Below are 15,396 nucleotides of genomic sequence, written 5' to 3' on the forward strand. Positions count from 1 at the left end.
GTTTTAATAGACAACGCGAGGTTTGAAGAAAAAATACTTGAAAGAAGCATCCTGTGCGACAATTTTAATCCTTTAGATATGACTGAATTCTTGTAAACACTATGTGACCACAACTTCTGAGACGTTAGCTGGTGCGTTTTCCTGAACGAAAAGGAAAATCACTCGACTCCTCGACTCAAACGCATGCCAAACACAAAGAAATATATCGATGTGGCTGAAACTTGGTGTGTGTTTTTCCAAGAGATAGTAGCATCTCAACTAAACATATCGCACCCTAAATACAAAAGGGTCACAACTCAAAATGTACTTCTGCTCAAATATGAACGAGACGTTATCAATAAAACGGTCCGCGGATGACATATGGCAAAAATAAATTTTTTGTTTTTTGGTAGGACTGTTATAAGCTTACATGGCAAATTTCAGCGTGATATGTCACATAGTTTGTTTTCTGTGCTACTGTAAAAAAGTCAAGCTCGAGTGTGGAAAATTTTGAGTTGTGCCCCTTTTGTATTTAGGGTGCGATATCTTTGATAAGCGTCAGTAGATCCATCTCTCTGACTTTGCACGGACGGCCTCATGCGCAGGTTCTGGAGTATCCACAGAAGACAAGTGGCCTTTTAGAAGACGTCTTTCACATTTCTCATGATTTTTCAAACTGTTTCGATGCATTAAATAAGCTGAAAGAATAAAGCGCTTATTTCAACCCAAATCTTCAATTTGAAGACAAGTAGAAATTTCTGTTGTTTGACAATCAGCTGTTTCGAATTTGACTTGTGTGTGAATTTCATCACCATTACAAAATATCACCAATTTTGGCCTTTACATGAGAAAAGAAACTAAAAAGTTCGACCCAAATTGGGGGACATCAGAATTCGTTTTAGAGGTATGGTTCCTTCGGCAAAGTTTCTTATTTTGATCCCTAGAATACGATTTTCACAGAGCAATGAGCGATTTTGAAATCGACCCGCCCTAGTGACTATCATTCGGAATTCACAGAGAGAACGTAGGTTCGAATCTCGGTGAAACACCTAAGAAAAACCTTTTCTAATAGCGGTCGTCCCTCGGAAGGCAATGGCAAACCTCCGAGTGTATTTCTGCCATGATAAAGCTCATAAAAATATATGCCGTTCGGAGTGGGCTTGAAACTGAAGGTCCCTCCATTTGCGGAACAACATCAAGACGCACACCACAAATAGGAGGAGGAGCTCGGCCAAACACCCAAAACGGGTGTACGCGCCAATTATATATATATATATATATATTATATAGTAAGTAAGGAAGTGGTGACTGACATCCAGAGCATACTTAAATTAAGGAGGGAACACATCTCGAACCTGATAAATAGTGATAGCTACGCATGTCAAAGAGAATGTGAAGATCCCGATACCAGAATCGTTGACGACGGGATTGTCGTTCCGCTACCCGACCATGACGAGGAGAGAATAGCGATAATGTGGATAAAGAACAACAAAGCTGCGGGCGCCCACGGACTGCCGGCAGAGCTATTCAAACATGGCGGCGAGGAGCTGGTAAAGTGCATGCATCAGCTTTTATGAAAAATATGGTCGGATGAAAGCATGCCTGCCGATTGGAATTTAAGTGCTCTGCCCAATCCATAAGAAGGGCGATCCTGCAATTTTTGCCAATTACCGCAGGATTAGTCTTCTAAATATCGCCTATAAGGTTCTAGCGAGCGTATTGTGTGAAAGGCTGAAGCCCACCGTCAACCAACTTATTTGACCTTATCAGTGTGACTTCAGACTTGGAAAGTCTACCATCGACCAAATATTCACAATACGCCAAATCTTGGAACAGATCCATGAAAGGAGAATCGACACACACCATCTTTTCGTTGACAAAGCTGTAGGCCGCGATGTCTGAATTTGGTATCCCCGAAAAACTAATACGGCTTTGCAAGATGACGTTGCTCAACACCAGCAGCGCCGTCAGAATTGGGAAGGACCTTTCCGAGCCGTTTGATACCAAACGAGGTTTCAGACAGGGTGATTCGCTCTCGTGTGCAAAACTTTATCGCTCCCGCACAATTTTTTATAAGAGCGTACAATTGTTGGCGTATGCCGATGATATTGACATCATCGGCCTTAACAACCACGCGGCTAGTTCTGTCTTTTCCAAACTGGATAAAGAAACAAAGCTAATAAGTCTGGCGTTGAACGATGGCAAAATGAAGTACCTGTTATCAAACACACAGTCGGCGCACTCGCGTGTCGACACCCACGTCCCTGCTGACTGTAATGATTTCGAGGTTGTAAAATACTTTCTTTATTGAGGAACTAGAATTAACACCGATATCAATGTCAGCCTTCAAATCCAACGAGGAATCTCTTTTGCCAACAAGTGCTACTTTGGACTAAGTAGGCAATTAAGTAGTAAAGTCCTCTCTGCACGAACAAAACTAACGCTATACAAGGCTCTCATCATTTCCGTCCTAACGTATGGCTCTGAAGCGTGGACGATGACAACATCCGGCGAAGCAACGCTTGGAGTGTTTGAGAGAAAGATTCTGCGGAAGGTTTTTGGACCTTTGCACTTTGGCAACAACGAATAGCGAAGGCGATTGAACGATGATCTGTATGAGCTTTACAACGATATTGATATAGCGCAGTGAATAAAGATCCAGCGGCTACGCTGGCTGGGTCATGTCGTCCGAATAGATACAAAAGCTCCGGATCTGAATGTATGGTATTCGATGCGGTACCAGCAGGTGGTAGCAGAGGAAGAGGAAGGCCTCCTCTGCGTTGGAAAGATCAGGTGGAGAAGAACTTGGCTTCACTTGGTGTGTCCAATTGGCGCCGGTTAGCACGAGAAAGAAACGACTGGGGCGCTTTGTTAAACTCGGGCAAAATCGCGTAGGCGGTTATCGCGCCAATTAAGAAGATGAAAAAGTATAATGTATATATATATATGTACCAGGAAAATCGGAGGAGTTTAGGAATTATATTGGATAATTTACCACTTCGTACTGATTCATGATGCTGTGAATGGAACAATGCGTGTATTTACCTTAAAAGAACTTTTCTTGATAAACTTCGCTCAATGAAAATGACTACTTCGGGGTTTGGCGATAGATATATCTCTGTTGTTGTTTTATTGTAGCAGTAACTTTGCCCTGTCAGTATAGTGTAATCACCGGTCGTCTTCGCCTAGTTCTGCTTGCTGTTTCGACAGGTTGAGTTCAGAGGGAGAGGGGTGTTAGATGAGTGGGTTTGATGGGGCATGTGAAAAGGTGGTTAGTGTAATTAGATTACTGTTTTTATTTTTTTAATGGAAGAAACTCGAATAGTTTTTCTATCGCTAAATTTTTTATTTCTTTGTTCACTGTATTTCCACTTCTTTTCCTTACAGCCTTTATTTTTTTATTTATTTATTTTTATTTTTTTTTGTTTATTTTTTTTTTTTTTTTGTTATTCCTACATTAATTATACATCTGTCATACTGACATCTAGTACATTTTTTAACAATTAGTTAGGAAAATTATTAAATATATTTTATCATAGCCAGTGCCAAGACGAATACAGCGATTACATTTTAGGAAAACAATTACATTTTATATAGAACAGTTATTTTAGCTTACGAGTAGGTCAAGTAATAGGTCAATTGGTCGGTTTCCCTTCAGACGTCGTAAAGTTCTTCTTTCAAGTTGTGAGAGTGTATTGACTTCTGTATTTTTGTGCTGGTTTCGTTAAAATACCTTGTTGATATCGCTTTATTTCTTCGTCGATTAATGGTATATTGAACGTAGTATGGATGTCATCAGTTTTTGTGTACCTGTCGGACATTGTTATTACGAGTATGCGTAAGATTTTTGATTGTTGTCGCTGTACTTTGTTTATGTGAGTTCTTTTTGCAGTTGCCCACACTTGAAGTCCGTAGGTCCAGATTGGTTTAATGACCGCCTTGTATACTAAAAGTTTGTTGGAAATATTGAGCTTAGCATTTCTGCCTATTAGCCAATGCAATTGTCGAAATTTTTCCTTTATTTGTTTTGTTTTCTTTTTGATATGATCTTTCCAAGTTAATTTTGAGTCCAGCTGGATTCCAAGATATTTTGCAGATGTTTCAATTTGTATATTTTTATTATTGAGCTTAATCGCTAAAGCAGCAATCTCTGTTCGTTTCGTAAATATTACTTGTACAGATTTGTCCTCCTTTACTTTTAAACTCCATTTGTCAAACCACTTCTTTACATTGTTGGTGTACATCTGTAATTTTGTTGTTGCGGTTGAGAGGTTTTTGTCAGATGACAATAAAATTGTGTCGTCTGCAAATGTTGCTATAGTAGAATGAGTTTCGCCTGGGAGTGGTATGTCAGAGGTAAATAAGACATATAGCAGTGGTCCTAGAACGCTGCCTTGAAAAACTCCTGCTGTTATTGGATGTATATGTGAGTTGTAGAAGCATCGGTCAGTAAGGCAGCTCTTGATAATTTAATAATAGTCCAGTGCTAATATTGTCCTAATTTTATGCAAGAGGCCTTTGTGCCAAACTTTGTCAAAAGCTTTGGCGACGTCCAAAAATACAGCAACGCAGTATCGTTTATTTTCCATGTCTGAAATTATTTTTTGTGTAACTCAATGTATTATATTTGTTGGATAGTTGAGTGTTTTTTTTTTTCGAAAACCGAATTGATGATTTGGAATGATGTTTTTCGTGTCAAGTATTGGGGTAATTCTGTCATGTAAAAGTTTTTCTGCAATTTTAGATACAGTCGGAAGTAGGCTTATAGGTCGATATGAAGTTAAAGCTGTTGGGTTTTACCCGGTTTCGGTAGCGCAATGATTTCTGCGACTTTCCATACTTTTGGGAAGTATTGTAAGCGAAACATTGCAATAAATACGTTTCTAAGGAATAGGTAAGCCTCAATTGGTAGCTCGGTAAGTGCTTTGCCTGTAAGCATATCATATCCACATTACTAATCGTGTCAATTTGTTTATGGTCATCGTTCGATAGAACATTTTCAAAATAATTTCCCAATGTCGCTGCTTTTTCATCATTTATAAAAGCCCATGTGCTGTCATCTTTTCTTAGTGGGGGTTGATGCTTTATTTGGTTTTTAAATTTTTTTGTACATTTCCACAAGGAATAATTTGTGTCATGTGTAGGAGTTACAATAATTTTTTTAGATATTTTTCAATTTCCTTATTTTGTATGTCTCATAAACAAGCTTTCAAATTTTTTGTAGCTAAGTTTAACCTCTGTTTGTCTGCAGGAGATCTGATTATTGGCCATCTTTTTCTCAATTTTTTTTTCCTTGATTTGCTTCTTAATAGAAATGTCATTTGAAGTGTTTTGTGCGCTATATTTTTGCTGCGATGTGAATCTGTATGCTATGTCATTAAAATGTATGATGCTACGCTCAGTGTCAAGTTGTGTTTTCAAAGGTGTACTTAGAATGAGTTGTTGGGAGATGTGTTTTCGATACTCATCCCAGTCAGTCCTCTTTGTAAATATTTGGGGTATTATCTCTATAGGGTCAATTTTTGATGTATAGTTAAGTATTATCGGCGAGTGGTCAGAAGATAGTTCATAACTTGGTTTAAGCTTCAGTTGGTTATGGTTAATATTTTTTGTTATACAGAAGTCGATTAAATCTGGAATTTTTGTAACATCCGTAGGCCAGTAAGTTGGTTCACCCGTACTTATAAACCTGGAATTTTTTTTATGGATTGCGTTAATTAAATATATACAATACCTTTTTTATTAGTCAACCTTGAACCCCAGTCAGTATGATTTGCGTTTAAGTCTCCTCCAGCAATGAATCTGTTGTCTAATGTCTTAAAGTAATCATCAAGTGTCGTGGTGGACAGTAGATAGAAGATATTGATATGGGTCCATTGCTGTCAACAATTTGTATAGACGTTGCTTAGATGTGAGGCTACACATAGGGCAGTCGTTCAGTATGCTTTATCTTTGTTTTGATGATAATGGCTGTTCCTCCATGAGCTTTTCCGTCGGGATGATTAGTTGCATATAATTTATATCCGGGAAATGTTAAATAACTTTTGTCTGTGAAATGTGTTTCTGCAATTAACGCAATATCAATTTTTCTTTGAATTAAAAACCGCTTCAGCTCTAAATATTGCCGAGTTAGTCCATTTGCATTCCAGATAAGAATTTTTGTGTTATTACTTTCGTCCATTCGAGTTATTTATTAACATTGTAATTATGTTCATCATATTAGTCATTTGGGTGATTAAAGTTTTTGACGTGATAACGTCTTATAATTCGATTTAACAGGCTGCACGCACGAAAAAATGTGTCGTTACCTTGCTCATTAGTGTTACCTTGCTCTTGCCGTTACCTTGCTCATATGTCGTTACCTTGCTCATTGCCGTTACCTTGAATGAACTGCAAGCGAAAGCGCGGAACGAACGACAAAGCAAACCAAGCAAACGAACGGCAACGTTCGACATCTTGCTCTCTCCTACTTAAGTGAGCGTATATGTGTATGTATATGCGCATATGTACATATGTATATAAATTCACGTATTTGTATTTGCATATGCCTTCTTATTGATTATTATTAATTTGATTTACTTGAAGAATTTAAAATAAAACCAAGTTTGTTAATAATACCTGTTGTTTTAATGTTATTATTATTTTTTGACGTGATTATGTTATGTTATGTTATGTTATGTTATGTTATGTTATGTTGTGTTATGTTATGTTATGTTATGTTATGTTATGTTATGTTATGTTATGTTATGTTATGTTATGTTATGTTATGTTATGTTATGTTATGTTATGTTATGTTATGTTATGTTATGTTAAGTTATGTTATGTTATGTTATGTTAAGTTATGTTATGTTATGTTATGTTATGTTATGTTATGTTATGTTATGTTATGTTATGTTATGTTATGTTATGTTATGTTATGTTATGTTATGTTATGTTATGTTATGTTATGTTATGTTATGTTATGTTATGTTATGTTATGTTATGTTATGTTATGTTATGTTATGTTATGTTATGTTATGTTATGTTATGTTATGTTATGTTATGTTATGTTATGTTATGTGATGTTATGTTATGTTATGTTATGTTAAAGTATATTATGTTATGTTAATGTTAACTCATTCTCTATATCCATACAAAATATCTATCAAACAAATAAAATTAAAATTTTCTTTTGAAAAATGCAACCATTCAATTAGTATTTTCTTATGACGTTATCACGTTAAACTATCGTCAGTAAACCGACTTTACAGACAACCTCTTTTTATCATGTCTTCCTTTTTGCGTAAAGGTGGGAATCGTTGAATTTTTATGGCTTTATATTGTATATTTCGCAGCCTTTGTAATTGGCGGTATGATTACCTCCACATAGTGCGCATTTCACTTGAATGGTGAATTTCGTTTGTTAAATGTTTTCCTGCACATTTTACACATACTGAGTCTCTTGTGCAATAATTCTTTGTATGTCCATACTTATGACAATTCGTGCATTGCGCAATTATCCTTTATGATGTGGCGCCTCAAACGATACGATGCAGTGCATTAATTTGTCTATGTTGTAAATGCCTTTGTTATTAGTATATTATTTGTTTCCAGTTCTATAAAAAATAGTGGTAATGGTTTTTTTGTTGTTCTTTGTGTTATATTAAATATATTTATATATATGTAACTCCTCTTCATCTGTGTAAAATTCATTTTGTTGTTTATCAGCAGTTATGCCACTACTTTTCATTTTTATTTTTATGCTAGTTAATTCATTTTATAGTTGAAAATTTTCTTCTTTTAGGGATCAACATAAATTTTCCAATTGTTTAAATTTGATTAGTAATTCGCCCATATCGTAATTGTTTCCACCTCCAGGAGGTGGTGTGTTGAGCGCCATCTATTGGGTAATAGCGCAAGCACTGTTGCACTTTAGGAAATTTGGCAGCGCTGTATTCTCCCGGTATTTTGGCAGAAGAGGACAGATGACACACGATAGTTGCACTGAGGATAACGATTTTGCACTTTTATTTTTGTAGTTTTCTTATTTTGAACCACCAGTTATTAAAGTTTAAAGCCTTAGCTATGGTTTTCTAAATATATTGTAATATTTAGCTTATTGTATGAGTGCTTAACCAAGCAGATTTCTGTATTTGCATTGTAAAATCTGTTGTTTCCTTTTGATACCATACGCGTTGGTAATTGATGTATTTATATTTACATAGGTGTCAAGTTTGTGTTTGAAGAACTGCCAGTCCGCACACTTATTTAAAAGCGCAGAGTTTCTTACCTTCTGTTTTATTACGCCACTAATAGTGATGAATATACATAGGTGAGTGATCTGAATTTAGATCCAAGCCATCTTCAACTGATATCATATTGCTCGGAATTTGTCTGACGATAAAGAAGTCGATCAGATCGGAGGATTTATCAGGATCAGTTGGCCAGTATGTTGGTTTACCTGTAGATACTACTGGACAACCTAGATCTTCAGCGGCTTTCCAGAGTTCGCGACACTTGGTAGTTGTTAAGCGCGAGCCCCAATTAACGTGCTTGGCGTTAAAATCGCCACCAATGACGAACCTTCCTTTATGTCTATTAAGAAGTTGTTTGTATTCTTCTACTTTAATATTATGCCTTGGCGGGCTATATAACGCTGTCACAAAGAGATCCGTTCCAAGTAAATTGATGCAAATTGATGAGGCTTGAAATTCTGTTGAGCAGATTTTGTCTTCTTGATGGTGTTCTATAATTTTCTTAATTATGACTGCGCTACCTCCCCTGGCATTATTAAGGGGATGATTAGAGCAGTATGTACTGTAGTTTTGAAAAAGCGTAAACGATTGGGAAGTTAAGTGCGTTTCACATATTAAACATATTCAATATTCTCTTTGTTCAATAAAAGTTCAAGATCGTGTTTGTGCTTCAAGAGATCGTTTGCGTTCCAAGCCATAATTTTATCATGATTTTTATTCGTCAACATTTACAGCCCTTTCAAGTTTTGCAATGCGGCTAAGCAAGAGTGTATTAAAAGATGTTTGTTCGTTTAGTTTGAGCACTATTTGGGACAAAATATCGTCGTTCTGTGGTTCAGTTGACTTTTTTGCAACAATTGCAGAGAAGGTTTTACCGTTCGCGACACGCGAATAACGCACTGGGTTTTCTAATTTTTTAACTTCTGGCTCTTTTTGACTGGCAATTCTTTTGTTACGTTGTTTTTGCAATTCTTTAGCAACTTGGCAACCTCTATAGCTCGTTGGGTGATTTCGGCCACAGTTACAGCACTTAGGCAGCTCGTTGTCCTTTTTAACACACTTTTATTAGCTCGGGTTGTATGTATGTATGTATGTATGTAACGGAATCTTTGAGCTTAATTTTCACTGGCTTCTAAAAATCTGATCGACTTGGAATTTTGCACACCTATCAAGGACCGATGACAATGCAATAATTTGATAAAAGTTTTCCATTATCCTTATTAGGATTGTCAGGATTAATATTTTCTTTTTTTACCTGTGGGCAAAAAGTAAGGTGAATTTGGTTGTAAAATGAAAAATCTTTATTTTTAATGAAGTCCGTCTTTTATGCGTATTTAACCCCAACATCTACCGTTTCTACTAAATGTGTCTTATAATACGTTCACATATAAGTAGGTGATCAATCATGAGGTGCTTTTTTCAATAGTTAAAAAAAAACAAAAATGTAAATTATGTTCAAAACCTTTATTTATCATTTGAAAGGACATTCTTTGACATTTACTTTTTGAATATGACTTCATGCAAATGTTGGCCGCAACTACGCTTCAGGTGGTCCATTCTGAAGGTCCAATTTTCAATCACTCGTTCGAGCATTTCGACTGGTATGTCGTGAATAACACGCGTAATGTTGGCTTCCAGAGCTTCAATCGTAGCTGGTTTATCAGCATAGACCTTGGACTTCACGAATCCCCAAAGAAAAAAGTCCAAAGGTGTGATATCACAAGATCTTGGTGGCCAACTCACAGGTCCTAAACGTGAAATCAGCTGCTCTCCGAAATGACTTCTCAATAAAGTCATGGTTTCACGAGCTGTATGGCACAGAACGCTGATTTTCATAATACAGTTGAACAATTTGTAGACGTCGTTGCGGTATGAGTCTTTCCATGATGAAATGCCAAACGCTGTTCAACAAATCCACGATGACAGTTTGCCACAACTCGCGCGCGATCTGTAAAAAAAAACGCAAATGAAAAAAACTCCTCTTAATTGATCACCCTATACTTTTTCGCGCTTAACTCAAAATCTGTAATTAAAAAGCGCGATTTCCCATACAGAATTTGTCTCCCAAAATCTGAGATTATAAAATAATCCTAGACAATAACGATATTTTTTAGCATACAACCCTGTGTTTACTGTGTTATCAATAATTATTATTACGAATGTAAGGAGGAACATGAAAATAAAAACTAAATGAAATGGATGCCGGGAAAGAAAACAGGTCTGTAAACATAATTCTAATAAAATTGTTGTCAAATATTATTAAATAGGGATTCATTTTACAGAAAAAAGCGTGTGTCCATGAACGTCCATGTAATACAGCAGCTAGTCCTTGACGATTTGCGCAGAATGCTTCAGGTCATTATCTTGCTGGAAGATGCAGCTCGAGCCAAGGCCTCGTTTGTCCACGGATGGCATCAGGCTTTGTTCCAAAATGTGCTTGTATTAGAAGCGATCCATATTTCCTTCAATGAAAACGAGGTTTCGAGCTCCTGTGGCTGCAACGGCTCCCCAAACCATGACACTGCCACCACCATGCTTTACAGTCGGAATCAGATTCCTAGGATTGCCATGGATCCTGTTTGGTTTTCTCCGAACTTTGGCTTTGCCGTCGTATCCAAATATGTTGTATTTGGACTCATCAGTGAATAAAACTAGTTTCCAAAATTCTATTCCCTTATAAGGTGCTTTTTTGCATACGAAGCTTTCAGTTTTTCTCGCTTATAACGGGCTTCTTGCGAGGAGTTCGGCAGCTGTTACCTTCATTATTAAGGGTCCTGCTTATTGTACGTGGGTGGACAACAATTTGATACCTATCGGCTACCTCCTGGGCCAAATCAGTAGCATGTATTTTCGGATTCTGATTCACTGCTTTCCGAATAAAGAATACATCTCTCCGGTTGAGCTTCTTGGGCCGGCCACTACGCAGCTTAATCTCCAGAGAATTGGTTGTTTCAAAATTTTTACAAATAGTTTGTACCGTAGACTTGCTTAAATGCAATAAATCAGCTATATAACCAAAGGATGTCTTATTACTTCTGTACTCAACAACTAATTTTCTCAAATCAGTAGAGATTTCTTTGCGGAGTGACATTATTCCGATCGTACACTTTTTCAAAAGACAAAATGCCATAAATTTTAAGAAGAATGCAAAGTAGAACCACAAAATAAAATAAACGGTACTTTACAGTTAAGTATTCGCAGAAAAGAAGAGCAAAATAAGTGTCCTAATATAACGTATGTACACTTTTGTCAGTGCATTTTTTTGGTTTTTCGTGAATAACTTTTAAAGTAACTACTGAAAATACTTTTTTTTTTACATTTGTTAGACTGTTACAATAATTAGACTTAAAACAAAATTGCATCATTACATTTCTTTTGAATGCTTTAGATCGGGAGAAATTAAGAATAAAAAAAAGTTAAAAAAAAAACTAAAAAACACGCTTTTATTGCTAATCGAACTAAAAAGTAGAAAATAAATTTTAATGACAAAGGGACCTATAATGAAGTAATATCAAATCGAACGATCAGTTATAGTCAACTACCTCAGAACAGAATTATAACAAAAATTAAGATACAAATAGAGTAATTCAAATTAGAGTTAAAAGCGTGGGATGCATTTTGCTTCACTTTCGTAACCCTCTGTACATAGGTAGTTGCCAATAGAATGAGCCAAGCATCCCACACTTTTAACTTATTTTTTATTTTTATGCTAGTTAATTCATTTTATAAATGAAAATTTTCTTCTTTTAGGGATAAACATAAATTTTCCATTTGTATACATTTTATTAGTAATCCGTAAAAGATCAATGGTTTCGTTGCTTGTGTGGCCCGTAGCACCGTCTTGTGAAAATAAACGTTGTCCAGATCAATACCATCCAATTCCGGCCATAAAAAAATCGTTAATCATCTCTCGATAGCGCAATCCATTCACCGTAACTGTTGCTCCAGCTTCATTTTCAAAAAAGTAACGTCCAATGACTCCGCTGGATCATAAACCGTACCAAACAGTCCCACGTTGAGGAAAAAGAGGCTTTTCAACAATAACTCTTGGATTTTCTAAGCCCCAAATCCGACAATTTTGCTTGCTGATGAAGCCACCGAGGTGGAAATGGACTTTTCTTCACTCAAGATGATTTTTCGATGGATTTTCGGATCATTTTCATGCATTTCAACGACCCAATCAGCAAATACACGACGTTGTTGATGATCTTCCGGCTTGTTAATTAGACTTTATAAGCCTTAGGACCCAAATCTTTATGCAGAATACGGTGTAATGACGTTTGTGGAATGCCTAATACCAAAAGCGAACGAAGAATGGACAAACCTGGATTTTCTTCAAAACTTTCGGCTACAACAGCAATATTTTCGGGTGTTATTGAGCGACGTGCAAGGGTTTAATTCTTCACATCACTAATTTGACCCAACAGCTCGAATTTTTTTTACCAATTTCTGTCTTGCGGTCCGACAAGGTGCTTCACGATGACCCAAAAATGTTCGAGCTTTACGAACCGTCTCTACCAAATTTTCACCATTTTTATAGAGAATTTTAATAATTTCAAGCACGTGACTACGTTATTCAATTTTAACATTTACTTTTTTATTTCTCTTTTATATCTTAACTTGCTATTGTGACTGCATTAATTTTAAGTCAACTATTTTCTCAACTTTGGAACAATGTCTACACTCTATAGCACGAGAAGAACGAGATAGTGCAACTCCATTTCCATGTTGTTCCCCTTTTCGATGATTGATCTCGAAGTCGTAATTTTACAGCCTTTCGATCCACCGTGCAAATTATCGTTCTGGATGCTTAACCTGGAGTAACCACCGCAAGCTAAGTGGTATGTTCTTAACTGGATTCGCTGTCCGTACAAGAATTTGTAGAAACAGTTGCTGGCGCGTTACATAATCGGAACGGCGTCTCAGAGAACTGCCACAACACATATCCTATGCTAAAGGCTACAATATTCAATTTCCACCTGCCAGTAACCATTTCGCGCCAGATAAAGTGTCACGGCAACGAGAGCTATACTTTTTCGTGACTTTATTCAGCTTTTTTAATCTACCCGGTTTTGTGGTGCTACCACCTTTCTTATCTAATTTGCTACTTCGCACTTTGCTAGTGGAAGTCGGCGTGGAATTAGACGAATTGGCTTGGCATTTCTTGAGTCTATTCGATATTTTACGCTTACAGTTCTTCCAAAATTTCCCCAAATACCGTTGTATATGTAGCCTTATTTCTGCCGCAATCTCTTCGCTCTCGTCCTCTCTAGCCCTCTTACTTCATGCAACCAATTCCTTATGAAGTCGGGGACTTTTCTGTTGTCCATCGCAGTTTACTATGTCCTCTACAGCTCGGCATTTCCTATTAGGATCTTTACTGGAATCCTCGTGCATGCTTTTGTCTTCAATAGTGTCCTTCCCATGGTTACGTTCGCTGTCTCGTCGAGGGCTTCTATGGCCCACGCTTCACCTGTTCCACACACTACTTCCACATTAGAACATATGACTGCTTCAGAATTTGGCGGAATCCGTTGATGATGACTTATAGCTGCATTTCTAGACTTTACGCTGTACTCACACCTGGTACTCCATATTTTGACACGAGTTCCAGGGTAAGCACCTCGACCATTTACAGTTCACTGAGTTCTTTTGAGTTCGATCACTGGATTTCTAAATATAAGTCACAAAATAATGGCAACACCACTTATTTAATTTCAATTCTTAATCACTTTACTTTACGTTCACACGCTCTTTAAGACGTTATTGCCAGGGGTTTTATGAACTTCCGTGATTTCTTACAATGGTATATATAATACATATACTTAAAGTACAAATGCATATTTATTTACTCCTGCCATAGTTAATAAAATAGTTTAGAAGCTATTAATAATTAGATTTGGTTATGTTTTTGTTTTAAATCATGAAATATGGACAAGTCCCATTAGTACCTTTTGCTAAGATTTTTTTTTGCTTTTGCAGATTTCGTGAAGTGCCTACTCTGACTATCACTATTAAGTTTGAAAATTTATATATAAAAATTAATGTGGGAATTTTTAATAAGTGCATCCAAATTGTAAAATTCCGTCAAATATTGGTTGTAATTAGTGGTATTTTTGAAAAAAATTTATATTTAAAGTAATTGCCAAAACAAACTGTTTCCGCCGCTGAATTCAAGGTCGAGAGCTTTAACTGTTCGGATCAAATAAAATTTCAAAACTTTTTTATGAAAAATTAAGCAATCATCTGCTTTGTTTTTCAAGCGATTCTCAAACAATTTAAAAATTAACCTATCTATGTCCAATCTGAAATCCTGGTTTCGAAGGCTATTAGGCGAAGTTTACTAATAATATATCATCTCATCTAATTTTTCATCCAAATCAATTGGTTGTTATTTAAAAACAAAATTTCAGTAATTCGAGATGATTACATGACATATGTCAAAACTATCGTAACTACTGATTTTTAATTGTTTTAATAAAATCAATCTTAAAAATGTATCCGCCGTTTCTTATAACTGCTTCGAAAAAAAAATCCGAAAGGCGTGTGGAAAAACTTGATCTGAAATAGATTTTGGTATTTTGTCACTTTTTTTTTTTTTTTATTATTTCCCTTTTTAAATTACAATCTGTTAAATTTTAACAATAAGTAATTATTTTTAAAGTAGTATTGGAATTCTTTGTTCTCTAACCAATGCTAGATAAACATTCAATTTTGCTTCAGATTATGCTACATTATATTATTTTCTGTGTTATAATTATTAAATATTATTATTAATTATTACTATTATTTATTATTATTATTTATTATTATTATTATTTTTGTTTTTCTTTATTGTTTTGTTAAATTGTGAGTTCTGTTGGAGTTAATCGTTTTAATCTTCGTTTTCCCGCTTTCTCCGATTGTGGTAGTTTGCGCATTTGTTCATTTTGATGATTTGTTAGTCGTTTTATATGCTTGATGCTGTATTTTCTAATTGTGTCATCTATTGTGTCGATATTGAGGTCGCTGTGGATCACGTCGTTTGGTATATACCAGCCTGCTTTTGTTATTGTTCGAAGTATTTTAGATTGCGTCCTTTGAATTATTTTGATATTGGTTTTTTTTGCTGTGCCCCAGATTTCAATGCCATATTTCCAAATGGGTGAGATTATAGATTTATATATCACTACTTTGTTGTTAA

This window comes from Anastrepha obliqua, chromosome 3 (genome assembly GCF_027943255.1).
Source record: "Anastrepha obliqua isolate idAnaObli1 chromosome 3, idAnaObli1_1.0, whole genome shotgun sequence".
Taxonomy (NCBI): Eukaryota; Metazoa; Arthropoda; class Insecta; order Diptera; family Tephritidae; genus Anastrepha; species Anastrepha obliqua.